The sequence below is a fragment of the Somniosus microcephalus genome, unplaced genomic scaffold (genome assembly GCF_052327205.1).
Source record: "Somniosus microcephalus isolate GS21.2 unplaced genomic scaffold, FLI_Smic_1.0 unresolved_chr1, whole genome shotgun sequence".
Lineage (NCBI taxonomy): Eukaryota > Metazoa > Chordata > Chondrichthyes > Squaliformes > Somniosidae > Somniosus > Somniosus microcephalus.
The window spans coordinates 64,903,130-64,931,125 of NW_028225179.1; the positions used below are offsets into that span (position 1 = coordinate 64,903,130).

General features: G+C 52.6%; 1 protein-coding gene across 1 annotated transcript in view; it reads right to left on the reverse strand.

Annotated features, from left to right (window-relative positions):
- The window catches only part of LOC147095447 (uncharacterized), a 68,075-nt gene that overhangs the window by 39,168 nt on the left and 911 nt on the right, over positions 1 to 27,996 (reverse strand). The window lies entirely within an intron of this gene.

The following is a 27,996-nucleotide window of genomic DNA, read 5'->3' on the forward strand; positions in this document are numbered from 1 at the left end:
TCCCAAATTACTGCCCCTCTGACAGTGTAGTGCTCCCTCAGTGCTGACCTTCTGACAGTGCAGTGCTCCCTCAGTACTGCCCATCTGACAGGGCAGCGATCCTTCAGGACTGCCTGTCTGACAGTGCAGTGCTCCCTCAGTACTGGCCCTCCAACAGTGCTGCGCTCCCACAGTACTGCACCTCAGACACTGCAGCGCATCCTCAATACTGCCCCTCCGACAGTGCGACGCTCCCACAGTATTGCACCTTCGACAGTGCGGTGCTCCATCATTACTGCCCCTCCGACAGTGCGGCCGTCCCTCAGTACTGACCCTCCGGCAGTGCAGCGTTCCCTCAGTACTGACCCTCCGACAGTGCAGCGTTCCCTCAGTACTGACCCTCCGACAGTGCAGCGTTCCCTCAGTACTGACCCTCCGTCAGTGCAGCGTTCCCACAATACTGTCCCTCCGACAGTGCAGCACTCCCACAGTACTGCTCCTCTGACCCAGCAGCACTCCCTTAGTACTGCCCCTCCGACAGTACAGGGTTCCCTCAGTACTGCCCATCTGATAGTGCAGCTCTCCCTCAGTACCACCCCTCCGACATTGCAGGGCTCCTTCAGTATTGCCCCAGCGACAGTGCAGCGCTCCCTCAGTACTGCGCCTCCGACAGTGTAGCTCTCCCTCAGTACTGCCCCTCCAACAGTGCAGCGCTCCCTCAGTACTGCCCCTCCGACAGTGCAGCACTCCCTCAGTACTGCCCCTCCAACAGTGCAGCGCTCCCTCAGTACTACCACCTCACAGTGCGGCATTCACTCAGTAATGACACTCTGACAATGCAGTGCTCCCTCAGTTCTGCCACTCCGACAGTGCAGCGCTCCCTCAGTACTGCCCCTCCGACAATGCAGCACTCCCTCAGTACTGACCCTGTGACAGTGCTGCGCCCCTCAGTACTGCCCCTCCGACAGTGAGGTGCTCCCAATTTACTGCCCCTCTGACAGTGCAGCGCTCCCTGAGTACTGACCTTCCGACAGTGCAGTGCTCCCTCAGTACTGCCCATCTGACAGTGCAGTGCCCCCTCAGTACAGCACTCCGACATAGCAGCGTTCCCTCTGTATTGAACCTCCGACAGTGCAGTGCTCCCTCAGTACTGCCCCTCTGAGAGTGGACTGCTCCCTCAGTACTGCCCCTCCCACAGTGTGGCGCTCCCTCTGTACTGACCCTCCGACAGTCAGCGTTCCCTCAGTACTGCCCCTCCGACAGTGCGCCGTTCCCCCAGCACTGCCCCTCCGACAGTGCGCCGTTCCCCCAGTACTGCCCCTCCGACATTGCGGCACTTGCTCAGTAAGGTCCCTCTGACAGTGCAGCACTCCCTCAGTACTGCTCCTATGAGAGTGCAGCGCTGCCTTAGTATTGCCCCTCCGACAGTAAAGGTTTCCCTCAGTACTGCCCCTCCGACAGTGCAGCTCTCACTCAGTACTGCCCCTCCGACAGTGCTGCGCTCCCTCAGTACTGCCCCTCCGACAGTGCGGGCCTCCTTCAATTATGCACCTCTCACAGTGCAGCGGTCTCACTATACTGCCCCTGACAGGACATCGCTCCCTCAGTACTGCCCATCCGACAGTGCGGTGCTCCCAATGTACAGCCTCTCTGACAGTGCTGCGCTCCCTCTGTGCTGATCTTCTGACAGTGCAGTGCTCCCTCAGTACTGCCCATCTGACAGGGCAGCGCTCTTTCAGTACTGCCCCTCCGACATTGCGGCGCTCCCTCAGTACTGCCCCTCCAACAGTGCAGCACGCCCTCAGTACCGAGACTCCGTCAGTGCAGGGCTCTCTCAGTATTGCCCCACCGACAGTGCAGCGCTCCTTCAGTACTGCCCTCCTGACAGTGCAGCGCTCCTTCAGTACTGCCCCTCCAACAGTGCAGCACTCCCTCAGTACAGACCCTCCGACAGTGCAGGGCTCCCTCAGTACTGCCCCTCCGACAATGCAGAGCTCCCTCAGTACTGCCCCTCCGACAATGCAGAGCTCCCTCAGTACTGCCCCTCCGACAGTGCGTCGTTCCCCCAGTACTGCCCCTCCGACAGTGCGTCGTTCCCCCAGTACTGCCCCTCCGACATTGTGGCGCTCGCTCAGTAAGGTCCCTCCGACAGTGCAGCAATCCCTCAGTACTGCTCCTGTGACAATGCAGCGCTACCTTAGTACTGCCCCTCCGACAGTAAAAGTTTCCCTCAGTACAGCCCCTCCGACAGTGCAGCGCTCACTCAGTACTGCCCCTCCGACAGTGCTGCGCTCCCTCAGTACTGCCCCTCTGACAGTGTGGCGCTCCTTCAATTATGCACGTCTCACAGTGCAGCGGACCCACTATACTGCCCCTCTGACAGGACATCGCTCCCTCAGTACTGCCCATCCGACAGTGCGGTGCTCCCAATGTACAGCCTCTCTGACAGTGCTGCGCTCCCTCAGTACTGCCCATCTGACAGGACAGCGCTCCCTCAGTAATGCCCCTCCAACAGTGCAGCATTCCCTCAGTACCGAGACTCCGACAGTGCAGGGCTCTCTCAGTATTGCCCCACCGTCAGTGCAGTGCTCCCTCATTACTGCCCTCCTGACAGTGCAGCACTCCCTCAGTACTGCCCATCTGACAGTGCAGCTCTCCCTCAGTACCACCCCTCCGACATTGCAGGGCTCCTTCAGTATTGCCCCAGCGACAGTGCAGCGCTCCCTCAGTACTGCGCCTCCGACAGTGTAGCTCTCCCTCAGTACTGCCCCTCCAACAGTGCAGCGCTCCCTCAGTACTGCCCCTCCGACAGTGCAGCACTCCCTCAGTACTGCCCCTCCAACAGTGCAGCGCTCCCTCAGTACTACCACCTCACAGTGCGGCATTCACTCAGTAATGACACTCTGACAATGCAGTGCTCCCTCAGTACTGCCACTCCGACAGTGCAGCGCTCCCACAGTACTGCCCCTCCGACAATGCAGCACTCCCTCAGTACTGACCCTGTGACAGTGCTGCGCCCCTCAGTACTGCCCCTCCGACAGTGAGGTGCTCCCAATTTACTGCCCCTCTGACAGTGCAGCGCTCCCTGAGTACTGACCTTCCGACAGTGCAGTGCTCCCTCAGTACTGCCCATCTGACAGTGCAGTGCCCCCTCAGTACAGCACTCCGACATAGCAGCGTTCCCTCTGTATTGAACCTCCGACAGTGCAGTGCTCCCTCAGTACTGCCCCTCTGAGAGTGGACTGCTCCCTCAGTACTGCCCCTCCCACAGTGTGGCGCTCCCTCTGTACTGACCCTCCGACAGTCAGCGTTCCCTCAGTACTGCCCCTCCGACAGTGCGCCGTTCCCCCAGCACTGCCCCTCCGACAATGCAGAGCTCCCTCAGTACTGCGCCTCCGACAGGATAGTTCTCCCTCAGAACTGCCCCTCCGACAGTGCTGCGCTCCCTCAGTACTGCCCCTCCGACAGTGCAGCACTCCCTCAGTACTGCCCCTCCGACAATGCAGTGCTCCCACAGTACTGCACCTCCGACAGTGCAGCATTCCCTCAGTACTGACCCTGTGACAGTACGGCGCCCCCTCAGTACTGCCCATCCGACAGTGAGGTGCTCCCAATTTACTGCCCCTCTGACAGTGCTGCGCTCCCACAGTGCTGCCCTTCCGACAGAGCAGCGCTTCCTCAATACAGCCCCTCCGACATTGCAGCGCTCCCACAGTACTGCCCCTCCGACAGTGCAGTGCTCCCTCGGTACTGAAACTCCGTCAGTGTAGCTCCCCCTCAGTACGGCCCCCCTGACAATGCAGCGCTCCCTCAGTACTGACACTCTGACAGTGCACCACTCCCTTAGCACTGACCCACTGACAATGCGGCACTGCCGCAGTACTGCCCCTCCGACAGTGCGGCATTCACTCAGTACTGCCGCTGCGACACTGCAGCGCTCCCTCAGTTCTGCCCCTCCCACAGTGCAGCGCTCCCACAATACTGGCCCTCCGACAGTGTGGCGCTCCCTCAGTACTGACCCTCCGACAGTGCGGTGCTCCCTCAGTACTGCCCTTCCGACAGTGCTGCGTTCCCTCAGTACTGCCGCTCCGACAGTGCGGCGCTCCATCGGTACTGCCTCTCCGAAAGTGCAGTGCTCCCTCAGTACTGACCCTCGGACAGTGCGGCGCTCCTTCAATTATGCACCTCTCACAGTGCAGCGGTCCCACTATACTGCCCCTCTGACAGGACATCGCTCCCTCAATACTGCCCATCCGACAGTGCGGTGCTCCCAATTTACAGCCTCTCTGACAGTGCTGCGCTCCCTCATTGCTGATCTTCCGACAGTGCAGTGCTGCCTCAGTACTGCCCATCTGACAGGGCAGTGCTCCTTCAGTACTGCCCCTCCGACATTGTGGCGCTCCCTCAGTACCACCCCTCTGACTGTGCAGCGCTCACTCAGTACTGCTCCTCCAACAGGGCAGCACTCCCTCAGTACCGAGACTCCGACAGTGCAGGGCTCTCTCAGTATTGCCCCACCGACAGTGCAGCGCTCCCTCAGTACTGCCCTCCTGACAGTGCAGCGCTCCCTCAGTACAGACCCTCCGACAGTGCAGGGCTCCCTCAGTACTGCCCCTCCGACAATGCAGATCTCCCTCAGTACTGCGCCTCCGACAGTATAGTTCTCCCTCAGAACTGCCCCTCCGACAGTGCTGCGCTCCCTCAGTACTGCCCCTCCGACAGTGCAGCGCTCCCTCAGTACTGCCCCTTCGACAATGCAGCGCTCCCACAGTACTGCCCCTCCGACAGTGCAGCATTCCCTCAGTACTGACCCTGTGACAGTGCGGCGCCCCCTCAGTACTGCCCCTCCGACTGTGAGGTGCTCCCAATTTACTGCCCCTCTGACAGGGCAGCGCTCCTTCAGTACTGCCTGTCTGACAGTGCAGTGCCCCCTCAGTACTGACCCTCCGACAGTGCTGCACTCCCACAGTACTGCCCCTCCGACAGCACAGCGCTTCCTCAATACACCCCCTCCGACATTGCAGTGCTCCCTCAGTACTGAACCTCCGACAGTGTAGCTCCCCCTCAGTATGGCCCTTTGACAATGCAGCGCTCCCTCAGTACTGTCACTCTGACAGTGCACCGCTCCCTTAGCACTGACCCACTGACAGTGCGGCGCTGCCGCAGTACTGCCCCTCCTGTAATGTATGTACCTTTAAGAGAGGAACTATCTTTTACAGCCCCTGTATACTGCAGTACCAGCAGTGACCACACCTGTATATAACACTGAGCGGTAATTTGTACAGTTAGTTCCAGTATACCCTACGTTCAGTAAACACCTGTTACACCGTTCTCCTGCAGTCCGTGTTTTATTTATACGCGGACATAACAGTGGCGACGAGCAGGTTCGAACTGACCTGCAGTTCTGCATCACCTCACGGGGATTCATTCATGAAGAACAGCATCTTGGAGGTCGAAGCCAGAGAAACGGGCGTCGACCGCGGGCAACTGCCCAGTGATCCAGCGGAGCTTAGAGAATCGCGGGGGAGACTGTCGAGAGCCGTGCTTGGTTCTCCAGTCGAGGTGGTCCAGCAAATCGGGCTGGTAACAGGTAGTGCGCTGACCCTTCCCGGACTGCGGCGGGCTAGAGCTCGACCGAGCGGCACAGTAAGAGGGCCGAGCAGCGTCGACGGGGGAAGAAAGAGAGAGAGGGTGGAGCGCACAGGGCGCAGCCGGTGTTCAGGAGCCGGGCAGCGTTGCAGAGAGAAAGAGAGAGAGACGCGCAGAGTGCAGCGTTGAAGAGAGAAAAGGAGAAGCACGCGAAATCCACAGGGCGCCGCCATTACCATAAGAAACGCTAGGAGCAGCGTTGGCAGCAGCGGGGGAAGAAGGATAAACGCGGGAGGCGCCATCTTAAACCATTGGGGAAGAAGGAAAAGCGCGGGAGGCGCCATTTTAAACCACACCCAAGATGCCGAAGAGTGGCAGTATCACTGCTTTCGACAACGAAGTAAAAGACTGGGCTACGTATGTTGAGAGGATTGAAGTGCACTGCAAGGTAAATGAGGTGTCCGATGAAAAGAAGGCGTCGGTATTGTTGAATTTGATGGGCGCAAGAACGTACGGCCTGTTACGGAATTTAATAACCCCAGCTAAACCAATGGAGAAAAGTTTTGAGGATATTGTCACTATATTACAGGAACATCTAAACCCTACACCGCTGCTGATAGCAGAAAGATTCAAGTTCCATAAAAGAAACCAGCACAAAGACAAAAGTAATGCTGATTATCTCACGGAACTACGCAAATTATCGAAACACTGCCAGTTTGGAGCAGGACTGGCAGATACCTTAAGGGATAAGTTTGTCTGCGGGCTCCAGAGTGAAGGAACCCAGAAATGACTCCTATCAGAAAAGGACCTTACGCTGGAAAAGGCTTTCAGTGTTGCGGTATCCTATGAAGCAGCAGCACGGGGCACTGCAGAAATACAACAGAAACCGCAAGAATATAGCACCAATGAAATGGCATATGGAGCAGAGAAGTGCTATCGCTGCGGCAGAACAACCCATGACCAGAAGGATTGTTGGTTTAAGGACAAAGTGTGCAGACAGTGTGGAAAAGTAGGACACATAGCACGAGTCTGCAGGTCGGGAAAGAAAACCAACACCAAAAGAACTACTAAGAAAAGTACAAGAAAGTACAGAAGATGACGGACAGTAGTTCAGAAGATCAGAAGAGTGATAACGACTCCGAAAGCAAGAGATTAAGTTGTCTGAAGTTACACAATGTGATCGCAAAGGAGGATCACCGAACCATTTGGGTCACTGTCATGATAGCAGGGTCCCAGGTAAAGATGGAATTGGACACAGGATCAGCCCTGACAGTCATGAATTGACAAGACTATGAGCAGCTATTCTCACACATACCCTTGAGAGACACAAAAATTATTTTGAAGACGTATACGGGGCAAAAAGTCTACCCCAAAGGAAAAATAAGGGTGGCCGTTAAGTATAACGGTAAGGAAACACAGAAACTAGATCTGTATATATTACAAGATGGAGGACCACCATTACTGGGACGTGAATGGATCCGGAAAATACAATTGGATTGGCATTCCATTTAGGCACTGACTGTGGCTGACAAAAAGGATGACAACGTCACACCTGGGCGACTGTCAAAGATCCTAACTAACGTGAAAGAAGTGTTCCAGCAGGGACTTGGAACACTAAAAGGCATAACTGCAGCAATCAAGATTGAAGAGAACGCAAACCCAAAGTTTTTTAAGGCCAGACCGGTACCTTATGCGATCCGCCCAGCCATCGAAGCAGAGCTGGAGAGTCTGGAATGGTCAGGTGTACTGTCCAAGGTGGACTGGAGCGAGTGGGCCACACCCATCATTCCTGTAATGAAAAAGTCATTGAGCAGCACGCCTGGGGAGCCAAAGAAGGTTCGCATCTGTGGGGACTTTAAGGTAACTGTGAACCCGGTCCTTCACACCGTACAACATCCACTTCCGCGGATTGATGATATTTTCGCCTCACTATCTGGAGGGAAACGCTTCACTAAAATTGATCTGGCCCAAGCGTATCTACAAATGGAGGTAGAAGAAGCATCAAAAAAATACCTCACAATCAACACTCATAAAGGTCTCTACCAATACAACCGGCTGGTGTTCGGGGTAGCATCAGCTCCGGCTATTTGGCAGAGGGCAATGGAGCAAGTCCTGCAAGGGATTCCAGGAACCCAATGTTATTTGGACGACATCCTGGTTACAGGCGAAAATGACAGTGATCACCTTGCCAACCTCGAGCAGGTGCTCACTAGACTACAGGAATATGGGCTCCGAGCCAACCGCCCCAAATGCGAGTTTTTCAGGAAGCAAGTCTCGTATTATGGCCACGTGATTGATGAAGAGGGGTTACATAAGTCCCCAGACAAGATTGAGGCAGTAGTCAAGGCTCCAGCACCGGAAAATGTGTCACAACTGAGGTCGTTCCTCGGGCTGGTAAACTACTACCATAAGTTCTTGCCAAATTTGTCTACAATACTACACCCACTGAACGCCCTGCTGCAAACTGGAGTACCATGGAAATGGAGTGATGAGTGTAGGCGTGCTTTCCAGAAAAGCAAAACCCTAATCACTTCGAAGGAAATATTGGCCCATTACAATCCAACATTACCAATTCGGTTGGCATGTGATGTGTCACCCTACGGCATTGGAGCGGTGCTGTCGCACAAATTCCTTGACGGCTCAGAGAGGGCAATAGCCTTTGCGTCACGTTCATTAACCTCAGCCAAGCGTAACTACGCCCAGATCGACAGGGAGGCCCTCAGCCTGGTGTGGGGGGTGAAGAAGTTCAATCACTATCTGCACGGGCAGAAATTCACCTTGCTGACTGATCACCAGCCTCTTGTTTCCATCTTTAACCCAAAGAAGGGCGTTCCGGTGATGACTGCACAACGGCTGCAAAGATGGTCCCTTTTTCTAGGGGCACATCAATACGAAATTGAGTATAAGGGCACGAAACAGCAGGAAACGCTGATGGGCTATCACGCCTGCCACTGCCTACGGTGGAGGAAGCATCTGCAGTGGATCCTGTCGAAATATTCCATTCAACTAGTCAAATACCTACCGGTAACAAACGCACGTATTGAGAAGGAAACCCAAAATGACCCGGCACTTTCTCGGGTATATGATTTGACGGTGAAGGGATGGCCAGCACATGGCGACTCACTGTTGCCAGCATTCTCGACAAGGCGAGAACAGCTGTCAGTGTGCCGGGGGACCTTGATGTGTGGATCCCGAGTGGTAATTCCACCCAAGTTGAGAGATAGAGTGCTCAATGAGCTTCATGAGGGTCATCTGGGAGGGGTAAAAATGAAGAGCCTAGCCAGGGCGTTTGTGTGGTGGCCGGGAATCGATAAAGAGATCGAGGACTTGACCAAGAGCTGTGCAGGATGCCAGAAAGTCCAAAATGCATCACCGCAGGCCCCTCTACACCCATGGGAGTGGCCCTCATCTCCATGGCAACGGGTGCACATTGATTTTGCTGGTTCAAATATGGACTCAATGTTTCTAATAGCCGTGGATGCACACTCGAAATAGCCAGAGGTCATCAAAATGTCCTCCACCACCACGGAGAAAACTATTGCAGTCCTACGGACCATGTTTGCCAGGAATGGCTTGCCAGAGCAGATTTGCTCCGATAATGGACCACAGTTTGTGCCGAGGATTTCCGGAGGTTCTTAAGAAATAATGGGGTAAAGCACTACACATCCGCCCCGTATCATCCAGCCACAAATGGATTGGCTGAGAGGTTCGTACAAACCTTTAAAAAAGCAATAAAGGCGATGTATAACAACAACATTCCACTGCAACACAAGGTGGACAATTTCCTGTTTGCCTACAGGAATGCAACACATGCAGTCACCAACCAGGCCCCAGCCATGATGTTCTTTAACCGAAGGTTAAGATCTCGCCTGGATATGCTCAGACCAAACATTAGACGAGATGTTGAGAATAAGCTATTTCAGCACATCAATGAGAAGCCGACAAGGAGCTTCAAGGTAGGGCAACCAGTCTTGGCCCGTGACTACCGAGCAGACAAATGGCAGCCAGGAACGATATGCACACGGCAGGGACCACTAATGTACACAGTGGACGTTGGTGAGAGCATAATGAGACGGCAGGCTGACCAGATTCTAGAGTCACAGGACCAATCAACCCCATGCCACGCCCATACGTACCTGGCGATGAACCCAAAGTACAGGTTGCATCTACCTCAGAAACAGTAGCATCGGAAGCTGATGAACCAACCAATGATAAGGGGCCAGAATCGCCTCCGCCGAAAGAGCAAGACACTTGGGAAAGACGCTATCCAGAAAGGATTAGGAAGCCTCCCCAAAGACTGAATTTATAAGAGATTATTTTCAGCTAATGTACATTGTACAAAATTGTAATTGTAATTAGTTATAATTTAATTGTTAAATAAATGTTATGGTACTGTTTATCTAAAAGGGGAGGAATTGTAATGTATGTACCTTTAAGAGAGGAACTATCTTTTACAGCCCCTGTATACTGCAGTACCAGCAGTGACCACACCTGTATATAACACTGAGTAGTAATTTGTAGTTAGTTCCAGTATACCCTACATTCAGTAAACACCTGTTACACCGTTCTCCTGCAGTCCGTGTTTAATTTATACGCGGACATAACACCTCTGACAGTGCGGCGTTCACTCAGTACAGCTGCTGCGACACTGCAGCGCGCCCTCAGTTCTGCCCCTCACACAGTGCAGCGCTCCCACAATACTGGTCCTCCGACAGTGTGGCGCTCCCTCAGTACTGATCCTCCAACAGTGCGGTGCTCCATCGGTACTGCCTCTCCGACAGTGCAGCGCTCCCTCAGTACTGACCCTCCGAGAGTGCAGCTCTCCCAGTACTGACCTTCCGACAGTGCAGCACTCCCTCAGAATTGCCTCTCCGAAAGTTTGGCGCTCCTTCAGTACTGCCCCTCCGACAGTGTGGCGTTCACTCAGTACTGCCCCTCTGACATTGCAGCGCTCCCTCAGTACTGACTGTCTGACAGTGCAGCCCTCCCTCAGTACTGCCCCTCTGACAGGGCAGCGCTCTTCCAGTACTGCCCCTCCGACAGTGCAGCGCTCCATCAGTAATGCACCTCCAACAGTGCGGCGCTCCATCATTACTGCCCCTCCGACAGTGTAGTGCTCCCTCAGTACTGCCCCTCTGACAGTGCAGCGCTTACTCAGTACTGCCCCTCGGACAGGGCTACGCTCATTCAGTACTGACCCTCCGACAGTGCGCTGTTCACTCAGTACTGCCGCTCCGACACTGCAGCGCTCCCTCAATTCTGCCCATTTGACAGTGCAGCGCTCCCACAGTACTGCCCCTCCTACAGTGCGGTGCTCCCTCAGTACTGACCATCCGACAGTGCGGTGCTCCCTCAGTACTGCCCCTTGGACAGTGCGACGCTCCATCAGTACTGCCTCTCCGATAATGCAGTGCTCCCTCAGTACTGACCCTCCGACAGTGCAGCTCTCCCAGTACTGACATTCCGACAGTGCAGCACTCCCTCAGTATTGCCGATCCGACAGTGTTGCACTCGCTCAGTACTGCCCCTCCGACAGTGCGGCATTCACTCAGTACTGCCCCTCCGACAGTGTTGCGCTCCCTCAGTACTGCCCCTCCGACAGTGCAGTGCCCCCTCAGTACTGCCCGTCCGACAGTGCAGCGCTCCCTCAGTACTGCACCTCCGACAGTGAGGTGCTCCATCATTACTGATCCTCCGACAGTGTAGTGCTCCCTTAGTACTGGCCCTCTGACAGGGCTGCGCTGCTTCAGCACTGAACCTCTGACAGTGCAGCGCTTCCTCAATACAACCCATTTGACAGTGCGATGCTCCCTCAGTACTTACCCTCTGACGGTGCAGAGCTCCCTCAGTACTGACCCTCTAACAGTGCAGCACTCCCTCAGTACAGCCCCTCTGACGCTGAAGAGCTCCCTCAGTACTGTCCCTCTGAATGTGCAGCACACGCTCAGTACTGAACTTCTGACAATGCAGCGCTCCATCAGTACTGTTGCTCCAACAGTGTAGTGCTCCCTCAGTACTGACCCTTCTACAGTGCAGTGCTCCCTCAGTACTGAACCTCCGACAGTGCAGTGCTCCCTCAGTACTGCCCCTCAGGCACTGCGGCGCTCCCTCAGTACTGCCCCTCCGACAGTGCAGCTCCCACTCAGTACTGCCCCTCCGACTGTGCAGCACTCCCTCACTACTGCCCCTCCGACAGTGCAGTGTTCCCTCAGTACTGCGCCTCCGACAGTGCAGCTCTCCCTCAGTACTGCCCCTCCGACAGTGCAGCTCTCCCTCAGTACTGCCCCTCCAACAGAGCAGTGCTCCCTCAGTACTGCACCTCTGACAGCGCAGCGCTCCGTCAGTACTGCCACCCCACAGTGAGGCGTTCACTCAGTACTACCGCACCGACAATGCAGCGCTCCCACAGTACTGCCCCTCCAACAGTGCAGCACACCCTCAGTACTGCCGCTCTGACAATGCAGCGCTCCCACAGTACTGACACTGTGACAGTGCGGCACCCCCTCAGTACTGCCCCTCCGAAAGTGAGGTGCTCCCAACATACTGCCATTCTGACAGTGCAGCGCTCCCTCAGTACTGAAGTTCCGAAAGTGCAGTGCTCCCTCAGTACTGCCCATCTGACAGGGCAGCGCTCCTTCAGTACTGCCTGTCCGACAGTGCAGCGCTCCCTCAGTTCTGCCCTTCTGACAGTGCAGCGCTCCCTCAGTACTGACCCACTCACTGTGCAGCGCTCCATCATTACTGCCCCTCCGACAGTGTAGCGCTCCCTCAGTACTGCTCCTCCGACAGTGCAGCGCTCCCTCAGTACTGCCCCTCTGACAGTGCAGTGCTCCCTCAGTACTGCCCTTCTGACAGTGTAGCACTCCCTCAGCACTACCCCCTGACAGTGCGGTGCTCCCACTGTACTGCCGCTCTGACAGTGTAGCGCTCCCTCAGTACTGAACTTCCGACAGTGCAGCGTTCCCTCAGTACTGCCCATCTGACAGGGCAGCGCTCCTTCAGTACTGAGCCTCCAACAGTGCAGCGCCTCCACAATAAATCCCCTCTGACAGGGCAGCGCTCCCTCACTACTGACGCTCTGACAGTGCAGCGTTCCCTCAGTACTGCCCCTCTGTCAGTGCAGCGCTCCCTCAGTACTGCCCCTCCAACAGTGCAGCGCTCCCTCAGTACTGCCCCTCTGACAGTGCAGTGCTCCCTCAGTACTGCCCTTCTGACAGTGTAGCACTCCCTCAGCACTACCCCTCTGACAGTGCGGTGCTCCCACTGTACTGCCGCTCTGACAGTGTAGCGCTCCCTCAGTACTGAACTTCCGACAGTGTAGCGCTCCCTCAGTACTGCTCCTCCGACAGTGCAGCGCTCCCTCAGTACTGCCCCTCCAACAGTGCGGTGCTCCCTCAGTACTGCCCCTCTGACAGTATAATGCTCCCTCAGTACTGACCCTCCGACAGTGCGGCACTGCCTCAGTACCGACCCTTCGACAGTGCAGCGCTCCTCAGTACTGACTCTCCGACAGTGCAGCGTTCCCTCAGTACTGCCCCTCTGACAGGGCAGCGCTCCCACAGTGCTGCCCCTCCGACAGTGCGGCGTTCACTCAGTACTGCTGCTCCGACACTGCAGCGCTCCCTCAGTTCAGCCCTTCCGACAGTGCAGCGCTCCCTCAGTACTGCCCCTCCGACAGTGCGGCGCTCCCTCAGTACTGCCCCTCCGACAATGCAACGCTCCATCAATTCTCCCCCTCTGACGGTGTAGAGCTCCCTCAGTACTGACCCTCTTACAGGGCAGCGCTCCCTCAGTGCTGACCCTCCATCAGTGCAGCGCACCCTCAGTACTGCACCACCGACTGTGCGCCACTTCCACAGTACTGCCCCTCCAACAGTGTAGCTCCCCCTCAGTGCTGCCCCTCCGACAGTGCGGCGCTTCCACAGTGCTGCCCCTCCGACAGTGTAGCTCCCCCTCAGTACTGCCCATCTGACAGTGTGGCGCCCCCTCAGTACTGACCCTCTGACATCGCAGCGCTCCCTCAGTACTGCCCCTCTGACAGTGCAGCGCTGCCCCTCAGTGCTGCCCCTCCGACAGTGTAGCTCCCCCTCAGTGCTGCCCCTCCAACAGTGCAGCGCTCCATCATTACTGACCCTCTTGTAGTGATCAATACCATGTCATTCTGTGGTGGACACTAGGTGGAGCAGTAGAGCTGTATATAGCTGTATGTATAAAACTACACTACCCAGCTATACATACATTAAGACTACATTACCCATGAGGCTAGGCTACCCACAAGGCAACAGTCAAGATGGCAGCCTGCACACAGGAGCATAATGCTGCATCTCTACAGATACTGTACCAAGTCCACATGGCTCAATAAAGTAACTAGCAAAAGCTAGCTGTGTTCATAATAAGAATGTCTATTTATTAATGAACATAACACCTCTGACAGCACAGCGCTCCCTCAGTACTGACCCTCTGACAGTGCAGCGCTCCCTCAGTACTGCCCCTAAGGCAGTGCAACACTCCCTCAGTACTGCCCCTCCGACAGAATAGCTCCCCCTCAGTGCTGCCCCTCCGTCAGTGTAGCGCTCCCACAGTACTGCCCCTCTGACAGGACAGCGCTCCCTCAGTACTGCCCCTCCGACTGTGCGGTGCTCCCATTGTACTGCCCCTCTGACAGTGTAGCGCTCTCTCAGTGCTGACCTTCCGACAGTGCAGCATTTCATCGGTACTACCCATCTGTTAGGGCAACGCTCCTTCAATACTGCCCCTCCAACAGTGCAGTGCTCTCTGATAGGGTTGTAGGGCTTGGAGGGGGATACATAGATAGTTAGGGTTGTAGGGCTGGAGGTGTTTACAGAAATAGGGAAGGGTTGTAAGGCTGGAGTGGGTTACAGAGATTGGGACGGTTGTAGGGGCTGGAGGTGGTTAGAGTTTGGGAAGGTTGTAGGGCTGGTGGAGGGTACAGAGAAAGGGAGGAATTTGGGGGATGGAGGAGGATACAGGGGTCTTGGATGGTTGTTGGGGCTGGAGGAGGAAGGGTTGTAGGGGCTATTTTTTCTCCTTGACCAGTCTCTTCCCATCTACGTCCGTGACTCTTCTGACGCCCTCCGCCTCTTTAACAGTTTCCAGTTTCCTGGCCCCAACCGCCTCTACACCTCCATCCCCCACCAGGATGGCCTGAGGGCACTCCGCTTCTTCCTTGAACAGAGGCCCAACCAGTCCCCATCCACCACCACCCTCCTCCGCCTAGCTGAACTTGTTCTCACGTTGAACAACTTCTCCTTTGACTCCATTCACTTCCTCCAAATCAAAGCTGTTGCTATAGGAACCCGCATGGGTCCTAGCTATGCCTGCCTTTTCGTGGGATATGTGGAACATTCTTTGTTCCAATCCTACTCGGGTCCCCTCCCTCACCTCTTTTTCCGGTACATTGATGACTGTATCGGTGCCGTTTCCTGCTCTCGCCCTAAACTAGAAAATTTCATTCACTTTGCGTCCAATTTCCACCCTTTCCTCACCTTCACATGGTCCATCTCTGACTCTTCCCTTCCCTTCCTTGACTTCTCCGTCACCATCTCTGGGGATAGGTTATTGACTAACATCCACTACAAGCCCACCGACTCCCACAGCTACCTGGACTACACTTCCTCCCACCCCGCTTCCTGTAAGGACTCTATTCCATTCTCCCAGTTTCTCCGTCTCCGCCGCATCTGTTCTGACGATACCACCTTCCATACTAGTGCTTCCGACATGTCTTCCTTTTTCCTCAACCGAGGATTCCCCTCTACTGTGGTTGACACGGCCCTTGACCGTGTCCGTTCTATCTCCCGCACTTCTGCCCTCACCCCTGCCCCTCCCTCCTGGAACCACGATAGGGTTCCCCTTGTCCTCACCTTTCACCCCACCAGCCTCCACATTCAACGGATCATCCTCCACCATTTCCGCCACCTCCAACGTGATCCCACCACCAAACACATCTTCCCCTCACCTCCCCTGTCAGCATTCCGTAAGGACCGCTCCCTTCGAGACACCCTAGTCCACTCCTCTATCACCCTAACACGCCTTCCCCTTCGCCCGGCACCTTCCCGTGCAAGCACAGGAGATGCAACACATCCTTTTATACCTCCCCCCTTCCCACTGTCCAGGGCCCCAAACACCCCTTCCAGGTGAAACAGCGATTTACTTGTACTTCTTGCAATTTAATATACTGTATTCGCTGCTCACGATGTGGTCTCCTCTACATTGGGGAGATCAAACCGCTTTGCGGAACACCTCCGTTCAGTCCGTAAGGGTGACACCAAGCTTCCGGTCGCCTGTCACTTTAATTCTCCACTTCACTCCCACTCTGATCTCTCTGCCCTTGGCCTATTACATTGTTCCACTGAAGCGCAACATAAGCTCGAGGAACATCACCTCACCTTTCGATTAGGCACTTTACAGCCCTCTGGACTCAACATAGAGTTCAACAATTTCAGATCATAACCTCGGCCCCTATCACATATATATTTTTTATCCACACCTTTTGTTTGTGTCTGTTCTTCTCTCCCACATGGCAGCTGTCCTTCACTCTGCCAGCGCAATTTACACGTCATCTAGAGCCATCCTTTGTTTCTTAACCTGCCCCATTACCATCTCCTTTTGCCTTGAATGTCTCTTAATGTCTCTTACCCTCTCCTGCTTTCCATCCTATCACAGACCTTCCCTTTTGTTCTTTCATCCCCTCCCCCCTTTCCCAGCTCCTAAACTTGCTTAAAAACTGTGGTGTATGTAACTTGTTCCACCTTAAGAGAACTTAAACCTGTTCCACCTTAAGAGATGTACTACTTTCTCTGGCTGCTGTATACGGTAATACCGGTGGTGACCACACCGGTATATAAGTGCTGTGTAGTAATTTGCTGGGTAGTACAGCCCTAACCTCCGAATAGTAAAGACCTATTGAAAAGTTATTCTTGTAGTCTGTGTCAGTAATTGACCTTAAATATAACTGGACACACACAGACTTAACAGTGGCGATGAGTCCAATCTTACCCTGCGGCAGTTTACATCCACGGCAGCTTCGTCCTCAGAACGGGCGTCGAGAAGAGGCATCCACCCTCATCATCCTGCTGAACAGCACGTCGCGCGGGAGGCATCGAGGACCCGGAGTGAAGAAGAGAAATTCTGAACTCGAAGCCCCCATCAGCGGCAGACAGCTATGTTCCTTCTACCACGGTGGTGGGTAAGCCAATCAGCGAAAGTCGGCCGCGTTGGCTGTAGCGAAGGGGAGGGAAGACGGAGGAAAGAGGGCGGTGAAATCGACCGCGGCCGGTGAAAAGGGCCGGGCCGCATTCGGGCCGGAAGGCGCAGCGACTGGGGCAGCTGAAGGCGCGAGAGCCGCGGTGAATTCGAACGCAGCGGGTGCACATAACCGGGCTGCAAGAAGGGCTGCGAGGCGCGACGGCAGGGAAGCGCAAATGCCCATGGGAACCGCGGTGGAGTAGAAGCAGCGTCGGGGGAGTTGTTAACCACTGGGGAGGCGAGACCGGCAGCAGCACAGCAATCGCCATTGCAGCCAGCGGGTGAAGAAGACGAGCGTGGGAAAAGAGCCGGCATTTTGGAAAAAAAAAAATTGCAAAGATGCCTAAACATGGGAACATTAATACTTTTGATAGCGACATCGAAGATTGGACCACGTATGTAGAATGCATAGAAGTTTATTGTAGAGCAAATAAGATACCAGATGGGGAGAAAGCACCAACCTTATTAAACTTAATGGGTGCGAAGACATACGGGCAATTGAAACACCTTCTATCACCAGAGAAACCGGCGGATAAGACTTTCGCGGATATTGTTACCGTCCTGAAAAATCATTTAAGCCCCACGCCGCTGATGCTAGCGGAACGATTTAAGTTTTACAGCAGAAAGCAGCGGAAAGATGAAAGCAATGCTGAATTTTTAATTGAATTGCATAAGCTAGCAAAGTACTGTCAGTTTGGAACAGGACTAACAGATGCGCTAAGAGATAAATTTGTGTGTGGATTGTTAAAAGAAGAGACACAAAAGCGACTGCTTGAGGAGAACGAGCTGACGCTTGATAAAGCTGTCGTTATGGCAGCATCGCACGAAGCTGCAGCGAGAGGCATGGCGGTAATGCAGCTACGGTCACCGGAACTCAGCACAAATAAAATGGTCTTGGGTACAGTAAAATGTTATCGTTGTGGAAAGACAACGCACGATCAGAACCAGTGCTGGTTCAAAAATAAAGAATGCAGAAAATGTGGCAGGCTTGGTCACATAGCTAAAGTATGCCGGTCAGGAGAGAAGACCAGCAACAAAAAGTCACCGCAGGGAAAGTACAGAAAGGTACACAAGGTGACAGAGAACAGTTCGAATGAACAGAAGTCAGATCCAGACGCCAGCAGTAATGAACTGGGTAGCTTAAGAGTACACAACGTTGGTAAGGAAGCAGACCTCCAGACAATTTGGGTCACACTTCAGATAGCAGGAGTCCAAGTGAAGATGGAATTGGACGCTGGATCGGCATTGACGGTCATGAATAAGAAAGATTACAAAAGGTTATTCCAACATATTCCCCTACGGGATACGGAGATTGTATTGAAAACATACACGGGGCAAAGAGTATACCCCATCGGGAAGATAGAGGTAAAGGTGGTCCACAAGGGCAAAGAAAGCCGAGGAATGGACTTATATGTGCTACCTGAAGGAGGTCCACCACTACTGGGACGGGAGTGGATTAGAAAAATGAATATGGACTGGCATTCCTTAAAAGCACTAACGGTAGATGCCAGGGAAACAGACGTCAAACCTAAACGATTGTCCAGAATATTGGACGATGCTAAAGAGGTGTTCCAACAGGGACTGGGAACACTGAGAGGAATTACGGCAAACATCAAGATTGAAGAACATGCACAGCCAAAATTTTTCAAAGCCAGACCGGTACCCTATGCGATACGACCTGCTGTGGAAGCGGAGCTGGAAGGGCTAGAACGTTCAGGTGTACTGTCTAAGGTAGACTGGAGTGAGTGGGCCCCGCCCATTGTTCCCGTGATGACACGTCTTTCGAGCAACAAGCCGGAAGAACCAGGGAAGGTTCGCATCTGTGGAGATTTCAAGATCACCATTAATCCGGTGCTTCACACGGTGCAGTATCCGCTTCCGCGGATTGAGGATATCTTCGCTTCATTGTCGGGCGGGAAACACTTCACCAAGATAGACCTGGCGCAGGCGTACTTACAGATGGAAGTTGAGGAAGAGTCACGCCAGTATCTCACGATCAACACGCATAGAGGCTTGTACCGGTATAATAGACTGGTTTTTGGAGTGGCATCGGCTCCAGCAATTTGGCAGAGGGCCATGGAGCAGGTATTACAGGGAATTCCAGGCACACAATGTTACCTGGACGATATTCTGATTACAGGAGATGGTGACGAGGAACACCTCGCAAATTTGGAACTGGTGCTCACCAGATTGAAAGAATATGGACTTCGAGTTAATCGGCAGAAATGTGAGTTCTTTCAGAAGCGGATCTCGTACTGTGGCCATGTCGTTGACCAGGAGGGACTTCATAAGTCTCCTGACAAGATCGAAGCGGTTGTGAAGGCTCCCGCTCCGGTTAATGAATCTCAGTTGAGGTCGTTCCTAGGATTGATTAACTATTACCATAAGTTTCTGCCAAATTTATCCACGGTACTGCACCCGCTGAACGCTCTTTTGCAGAAGGGAGTACCATGGGAGTGGAGCGAGGACTGTAAGAAGGCCTTTCGCAAAAGCAAGGAATTGATAACCTCAGAGGAAGTGTTGGCTCACTTCAACCCAACACTGCCTATTCGTTTGGCTTGTGATGCTTCTCCATATGGTATTGGGGCAGTACTCTCACACAAGTTGCCAAATGGCACGGAGAGGCCAGTCGCGTTCGCATCCAGATCATTGACCTCCGCTGAGCACAACTATGCTCAGATAGATAGGGAGGCTCTCAGCCTTGTGTGGGGAGTAAAGAAGTTTAATCATTACCTGCAGGGCCAAAAGTTTACGCTTCTGACAGACCATCAGCCGTTGGTATCCATTTTTAACCCTAAGAAGGGTGTGTCGGTGATGACAGCACAGAGACTCCAGAGATGGTCCCTTTTCCTAGGGGCACATCAATATCAGATAGAATTCAAAGGTACAAAGCAGCATGGTAATGCTGATGGGCTGTCGCGCCTGCCACTACCTGAAGAAGAGGAGACAACGAAGGTTGACCCTGTTGAGTTATTTCACTCGACCATCATCGAGTGTTTACCAGTCACCAATGCAAGTATTGAAAGAGAAACCAGGAACGACCCGACACTGTCCCGAGTCTACGAGGTGACAGTGAAGGGATGGCCAGCACATGGTGATTCTCTGTTACCGGCATTCTCGGCAAGACGAGGCCAGCTGTCCGTCTGTCAAGGAACATTGATGTATGGAACGAGAGTGATTATTCCTCCTAAGTTAAGGGAAAGAGTTCTAAAGTGAGTATAGGAATGGGAAGATAGAACAGATGAATGCGTGGCTAAAGGGATGGTGCAGGGCGGAGGGCTTTAGTTTCCTGGATCACTGGGTCTGCTTCTGGGAAAGGTGGGACTTGTACAAGTCGGACGGTTTACACCTGAACCAGAGGGGAACCAATATATTTGCGGGGAGGTTTGCTAGCACTGCTGGGGGGGGTTTAAACTAACTTGGCAGGGGGATGGGGTATACAGAGTGGAGCTATAGTAGGGGGTGATTTACAGCCAAATACAGAGGAAAAAGCAAGGCAGAGCAAATATGTGAAGGCAAAAGTGAATATGGCAGGGCTGGAAGGCATTTATTTTAATGCAAGGAGTCTTGCAAATAAGGTGGATGAACTGAAGTTGTTGTTGAACACATGGGAGTACGATATTGTTGCTATCACGGAGACATGGTTGAGGGAGGGTCAGGACTGGCAGCTCAATATTCCGGGGTATGGAATCTTCAGGCGAGACAGAGGGGGGTGTAAAAGGGGAGGGGGTGTTGCAATATTAATTAAGGAATCAATTACTGCTGTAAGGAGGGATGATATATTAGCGGGTTCCTCTAATGAGGCCATATGGGTAGAACTTAAAAACAAAAAGGGGGCAAGCACTTTACTGGGAGTGTACTATAGGCCCCCAAACAGTCAGGGGGAGATAGAGGAACAGATATGTAGGCAAATCTCAGAAAAGTGCGAAAATAATAGGGTAATAATAGTGGGGGATTTCAACTTCCCCAATATAAATTGGGATAGTCAGAGTGTGAAAGGCTTAGAGGGTGCAGAATTCTTAAAGTGCATCCAGGAGAGCTTTTTGAGCCAACATGTAGAAAGTCCTAAAAGAGAGGGGGCAGTACTGGACCTAATTCTGGGGAATGTAGCCGGGCAAGTGGTGGAAGTGTCAGTAGGAGAGCATTTTGGCAACAGTGACCATAATTCGGTGAGATTTAAGGTGGTCATGGAAAAAGACAAAGACGGCCCGGAAATAAGGGTTCTAAATTGGGGGAAGGCCGATTTTAATATGATAAGGCAGGATCTGGCCAAAGTGGACTGGGAGCAGCTGCTTATAGGAAAATCCACATCAAAACAGTGGGAGACTTTCAGAAGGGAAATAGAGAGAGTACAACGCCAACATGTTCCTGTAAAGGTCAAGGGGGGGACCAACAAGCAAAGGGAACCTTGGATGACAAGGGATATACAAAAATGCATTAGAAATAAAAGGGTGGCTTTTGGCAGTTACAAAAGACTAAAGACGGAAGAAGCCCTAGAGGAGTATATAAAGTGCAGGGGCATAATTAAAAAAGAAATTAGGAGGGAGAGGAGGGGCCATGAAATAACACTGGCGAGCAAAATAAAGGAAAATCCTAAGATGTTTTATAAGTATATTAAGGGCAAGAGGATAACCAGGGAAAGGGTAGGGCCCATTAGGGACCAAAGTGGCAATCTGTGTGTAGAGCCAGATGATGTAGGCGGGGTTTTAAATGAATTTTTTGCATCTGTGTTCACTATGGAGAGAGACGATGCAGACATAGAAATCGGGCAAGGGGACTGTGACATACTTGAACATATTAGCATCGAGAGGGAGGAGGTGCTAGCGGTTTTAGCAGGCCAAAAAGTGGATAAATCCCCAGGCCCGGACGAGATGTATCCCAGGCTGCTGTGGGAGGCAAAGGAGGAGATTGCAGGGGCTCTGACACAAATTTTCAGAACCTCTCTGGCCACAGGGGATGTACCAGAAGACTGGAGAACAGCTAATGTAGTACCATTATTCAAGAAGGGTAGCAGGGATAAACCAGGGAATTACAGGCCAGTGAGCCTAACATCTGTGGTAGGGAAATTATTGGAAAAAATTCTGAGGGACAAAATTAGTCTCCACTTGGAGAGGCAAGGATTAATCGGGGATAGTCAGCATGGCTTTGTCAAGGGTAAATCATGTCTGACAAATCTGATTGAATTTTTCGAGGGGGTGACGAGGTGGGGTGGATGAGGGAAATGCTGTGGATGTGGTTTACATGGACTTCAGTAAAGCTTTTGACAAAGTCCCGCATAGGAGACTGGTCAAGAAGGTAAGAGCCCATGGGATCCAGGGTGCCTTGGCGCGTTGGATCCTAAACTGGCTGAGTGGCAGGAGGCAGAGGGTGATGGTCGAAGGTTGCTTTTGTGACTGGAAGCCTGTGTCCAGTGGGGTACCTCAGGGATCGGTGCTGGGTCCCTTGCTGTTTGTGATCGACATAAATGATTTGGATGAGAATGTAAAAGGTATGATCAGTAAGTTCGCAGATGACACGAAAATTGGTGGGGTGGTAAATTGCGAGGAGGAAAGCCTCAGGCTACAGGACGATATAAACGGGTTGGTCAGATGGGCGGAAAAGTGGCAAATGGAATTTAACCCTGAAAAGTGCGAGGTGATGCATTTTGGACGGACAAATAAGGCAAGGGAATACACAATGAGTGGTAGGACCCTAGGAAGTACAGAGGGTCAGAGGGACCTTGGTGTACATGTACATAGATCCCTGAAGGCAGCGGAACAGGTAGATAAGGTGGTTAGAAAGGCATATGGGATACTTGCCTTCATTAGCCGAGGCATAGAATATAAGAGCAGGGAGGTTATGATGGAGCTGTACTAAACGCTGGTGAGGCCACAGCTGGAGTACTGTGTGCAGTTCTGGTCGCCTCACTATAGCAAGGATGTGATTGCTTTGGAGAGGGTGCAGAGAAGATTCACCAGGATGTTACCTGGGATGGAGCGCCTCAGCTATGAAGAAAGACTAAACAGGCTGGGGTTGTTTTCCTTGGAGCAAAGAAGGCTGAGGGGGGACCTGATTGAGGTGTACAAAATGATGAGGGGCATAGATAGGGTAGATGAAGAGGAACTTTTCCCCTTAGTAGGGGGGTCAATAACAAGGGGGCATAGATTCAGGGTAAGGGGCAGGAGATTTAGAGGGGATTTGAGGAGGAACTTTTTCACCCAGAGGGTGGTTGGAATCTGGAACTCACTGCCTGAAAGGGTGGTAGAGGCAGGAACCCTCACAACATTCAAGAAGCATTTGGATGAGCACTTGAAATGCCATTGCATACAAGGCTATGGACCAAATGCTGGAAAATGGGATTAGACTGGACAGGGATGGATGGGCGGCGCAGACACGATGGGCTGAATGGCCTCTTTCTGTGCTGTAAAACTCTATGGCCTAGAAATTCGGTTTTGGCGCAGCGAGGGCTTTAGCGCCGGAAGTTAGTGCCGGCGCTAAGTCCCCCTGCGCGCGCCAAAAATTCAGTAGCGCCGCGCCCAAACGGCTGCCGGCGCTACTGAGGGGTCTCAGCGCCTCAAAACTGGCGCCACGCGCCGCATTGCGGCGCTATTCCGGCGCTGCGGCGCCCGCTGCGGTGCGGCAGGCTCGGGAAGTGCAGGCCTCCTCCTTCCGTTAAGGAGGAGCTGCCTGCACCCGGCCGCGGCCCGCGATAATCTTTTTAAAAATGAGCCCGGCACCTCGGACAAGTGCCGGGCTTGCTTCTGTTCCGGGGGGTGGTGGGGGGAAGTCCGGGGAGGGAGCTGCGGCCAGGCGGCCAGCGGGAAAGCGGCCGGCCGCCGCGGGGCCTTTAATGCGCCGGCGCAAAGTTCTGTAAGGCACCTCTGCCAGAACGTTGCTTGCGGCTGCCACGGGCGAGGCGGCCGCAACTCAATTTCCGAGTTCGGGCGGGTTACCATGACAACCGGGACGCTGCGCACACCGATGACGTCATCGGTGCCGGCGCAGCGCTACCGGCCTAACGCCGATTTAGGGCCCCTGTCAATTTCTAAACTGGCCATAACTTCGGCGCTAGGCCCTCTAGCGCCTCAAAAGCGGCGCTAAGGCCAGTGAATTTCTAGGCCTATGACTCTAAAGGAACTGCATGAAGGTCATCTGGGGGGAGTCAAGATGAAAAGCCTTGCTAGGGCTTATGTGTTGTGGCCGGGTATCGACCAACAGATAGAGGAGCTGACGAAAAGCTGCTCAGGGTGCCAAAAAGTGCAAAATGCACCTTCGATTGCACCGCTGCATCCATGGGAATGGCCTTCAGCCCCATGGCAACGTGTACATATTGACTTTGCTGGTCCATTCATGGACTCCATGTTTCTAATTGCGGTGGACGCACATTCTAAATGGCCAGAAGTGATCAAGATGACTACCAGTACTTCAGAAAAGACAATTGCAGTGTTAAGAACGATATTCACAAGGAACGGATTGCCAGAACAAATATGTTCCGACAACGGACCACAGTTCGTGTCAGAAGAATTCCAAAAATTCTTAAAGAAGAATGGGGTGAAACATTATACCTCTGCCCCATATCATCCGGCTACAAATGGGTTGGCCGAGAGATTTGTACAAACATTCAAAAAGGCAATAAAGGCCATGAGCGAAGATCAGATTCCACTACAACATAAGGTGGACAAGTTTCTACTGGCATATCGAAACGCCGCTCATGCAGTGACAAACCAAAGTCCTGCCATGATGTTTTATAACAGGAGGTTGCGGTCCAGGTTGGACTTGTTAAAACCAAATGTGCGGATGGAAGTTGAAAACAAACAGTTCCAGCATATAAATAACAAGACCACTCGGAATTTCGAGGTAGGACAACCAGTGTTGGCCAGGGACTATGGAAACGAGAAATGGCAATCCGGAACAATTCGGGCCAGACAAGGACCCCTGATGTACACGGTAGATGTTGGTAAAAATGTAATACGGCGTCATGCTGACCAACTGGTAGAATCGAGAACAAGGGTCGAACCCATGGTTACGACAGAGACAACCGTGGAAGAAGTTAGTGAACCTGAAGCATCTACCTCGGCAGTGAATGTACCTGATGATGATGTCCAAGACACAAGAGACCAACTAGAGGAGTCACCTCAGCAACAAGAATCAGAGACCCCTGAAAGGCGTTATCCAACTCGAATCAGGAGGCCTCCTGAGAGACTGAACCTTTGAACTGTTTCTACATGAAGTTGTATATGTATATATGTTATTATGTTATTTTAAATGGGGTTATAACTGTTAAGCTAAAAAGGGAGGATTGTGGTGTATGTAACTTGTTCCACCTTAAGAGAACTTAAACCTGTTCCACCTTAAGAGATGTACCACTTTCTCTGGCTGCTGTATACGGTAATACCGGTGGTGACCACACCGGTATATAAGTGCTGTGTAGTAATTTGCTGGGTAGTACAGCCCTAACCTCCGAATAGTAAAGACCTATTGAAAAGTTATTCTTGTAGTCTGTGTCAGTAATTGACCTTAAATATAACTGGACACACACAAACTTAACAAAAACCTGTTCCATTTCCTGCTTTTTTCCAGTTCTGACGGTAGGTCTTCGGCCTGAAACATTAACTCTGTTTCTCTCTTCACAGATGCTGTCTGACCTGTTGAGTATCTCCAGCATTTTCTGTCCTCTTAACCTTCTCTGCTCTAAGGAAAACGACCCCAGCTTCCACAGAACTGAAGTCCTTCATCCCTGGTACCATTCTGGTCAATCTCCTCTACACCCGCTCCAAGGCCTTGACATCCTTCCTAAAGTGCGGTGCCCAGAATTGAACACAATGGCCCAGAAATTCAGGTCGGGGGCTTCCCGCGGGTGTAAGCCCCCAGCCTGCACTTACCTTGCGCGCCGGCAGTTGAGCTGTAGGGCCCCGTGGAATTCCTCTCCGGGGCTTGGCCCAGAGGCCGGCGCGCTGTGCTTGCGTGTCCCGGGGGCATAGTTAGTGCAATACGTCCCCTGGGATCACGTGAGCCATGGGTGGCCAATCGGAGGAGGGAAAAGCCCATTCATAAGATTGACAGGAAGACCTGTCAAAACTTATAAATACTACGGGCCCCAAAATAGTAGTAAAAGTTCAAATATTTTTTTTTTTTAAATCACACTTTTTAAATAAACTATAAATTATGTTAAATAACTATTTTAAACAATAATTTAAATTTTTGAAAAAAATAATTTTATATTCTAACGGGGCTAAAAATAAACTTACCTTGCTTTAAAGTATTTAAAAATAATAAACCTGTGGAAAAAATATTTTTATTTTAATTAATTGACCACTTACATTGCAAAAAGCAGGCCTTACGCCTGCTTTTTAAATGTGTAAATCCTGCAGGCTTACCCTCCCGGGAAAACCTGTAAAAAAAACCTAAGTTCAAAGCGCATGCGCAGCCTCCCCTTCGCGCGCGTTCGGCCTCTGAACTTCTTCGTTCAGAGGATCGGAAGTGCCGGTTTCCCGCGCATGCGCAGTGCATGCAGGAAACCGGCAATTCCACTCGGCCTACGGGTGAGTACTCCGTGCGTACCCACTCGGGGAGAGACGAATTTCTGGGCCGTTACTCCAGCTAAGGCCGAAACCAGTGATTTGCAAATGGCTGGACGGCCTCTTCCTGTTCTAGTGTATTGAAACCACCATGAGCTAATTGAATGGCAGGGGAACATCGACAAGATGCACTGCAACAACTTGCCAAGTCTTTTTCGGCAGCACCTCCCAAACCCGTGACCTCTACCGCCTAGAAGGACAAGGGCAGCAGGCGCATAGGAACACCACCAGCTCCAAGTTCCTCTCCAAGTCACACACCGTCCGGACCTGGAAGTATATCGCCGATCCTTCATCGTCGCTGGGTCAAAATCCTGGAACTCCCTCCCTAACAGCACTGTGAGAGCACCTTCACCACACGGACTGCAGTGGTTCAAGAAGGCGGCTCACCACCACCTTCTCGAGGATAACTAGGGATGGGCAATAAATGCTGGCCTTGCCAGTGACGCCCACGCCTCGTGAATGAATAAAAATGGACAGGCTCGAGGGGCTGAATGGCCTCCTCCGGTTCCTATCCAAGGCAGATAGATAGATTCAAAGAGGGACGGTTGCTCTGAACACATTCTCTGTGCCGACTAACTGTGAAAACAAGTCAATCATTGACAGAATTTGGGTTGATTGATTTTTCCTTCAAAAGTATGTCGTCTCCCCACCCCCTGCTCCCTGACCCCTGACCACATCCTGGGCCCAGATTGGGCCTGGCTCCAAGGCTCTGCGGGTGGCTGCGTGCGAACAGGAAGATGGTGAGGAGCAGGAATGGTTGGTTGGGTTCCAAACTGTAACCATTAACCAAGACAAGGACAACTTGTAGTTATCCAGCGCCTTTAACATAGTAAAACACCCCAAGGCTCCTCACAGGGGCATAAATCAGACAAATATCAGAGAGTGGATAGGAAGGACCTATTTCCCTTATCAGAGAGGTCAATAACCAGAGGGCATAGATTTAAAGTAATTGCCAGAAGGATTAGAGGGGAGTTGAGGAGAACTTTATTCACCCAGAGGGTGGTGGGGGTCTGGAACTCACTGCCTGAAAGGGTTGGAGAGGCAGAAACCCTCATCACATTTAAAAAGTGCTTGGATGTGCGCTTGAAGTGCCGGAACCTAGAGGGCTACGGACCAAGAGCTGGGAAGTGGGATGAGGCTGGATCGCTCTTTGTCGGCTGGCACGGACACGATGGGCCGAATGGCCTCCTTCTGTCCTGTATATTTCGATGATTCTGTGAAATATTTGACACTGAGCCACAAAAGGAGCTATTAGGACAGGTGACCGAAAGCTTGGTCAAAGAGGTTGGTTTTAAGGAGCGTCTTAAAGGAGGAGAGAGAGAGGCAGAGAGGTTTAGGGAGGGAATTCCAGAGCTTGGGGCCCAGGCAGCTGGAGGCGCGGCCGCCAATGGTGGAGCGATGGAAATTGAGGATGGACAAGAGGCCATAATTGGAGGAACGCAGAGATCTCAAGGGTTGGAGGAGGTTACAGAGACAGGGAGGGGGCGAGCCCGTGGAGGGATTTGAAAACAAGGATGATAATGTTAAAATCGAGGTGTTGCCGGACTGCGAGCCAGTGTAGGTCAGCGAGCACAGGGGTGATGGGTGAATGGGACTCGGTGCGAGT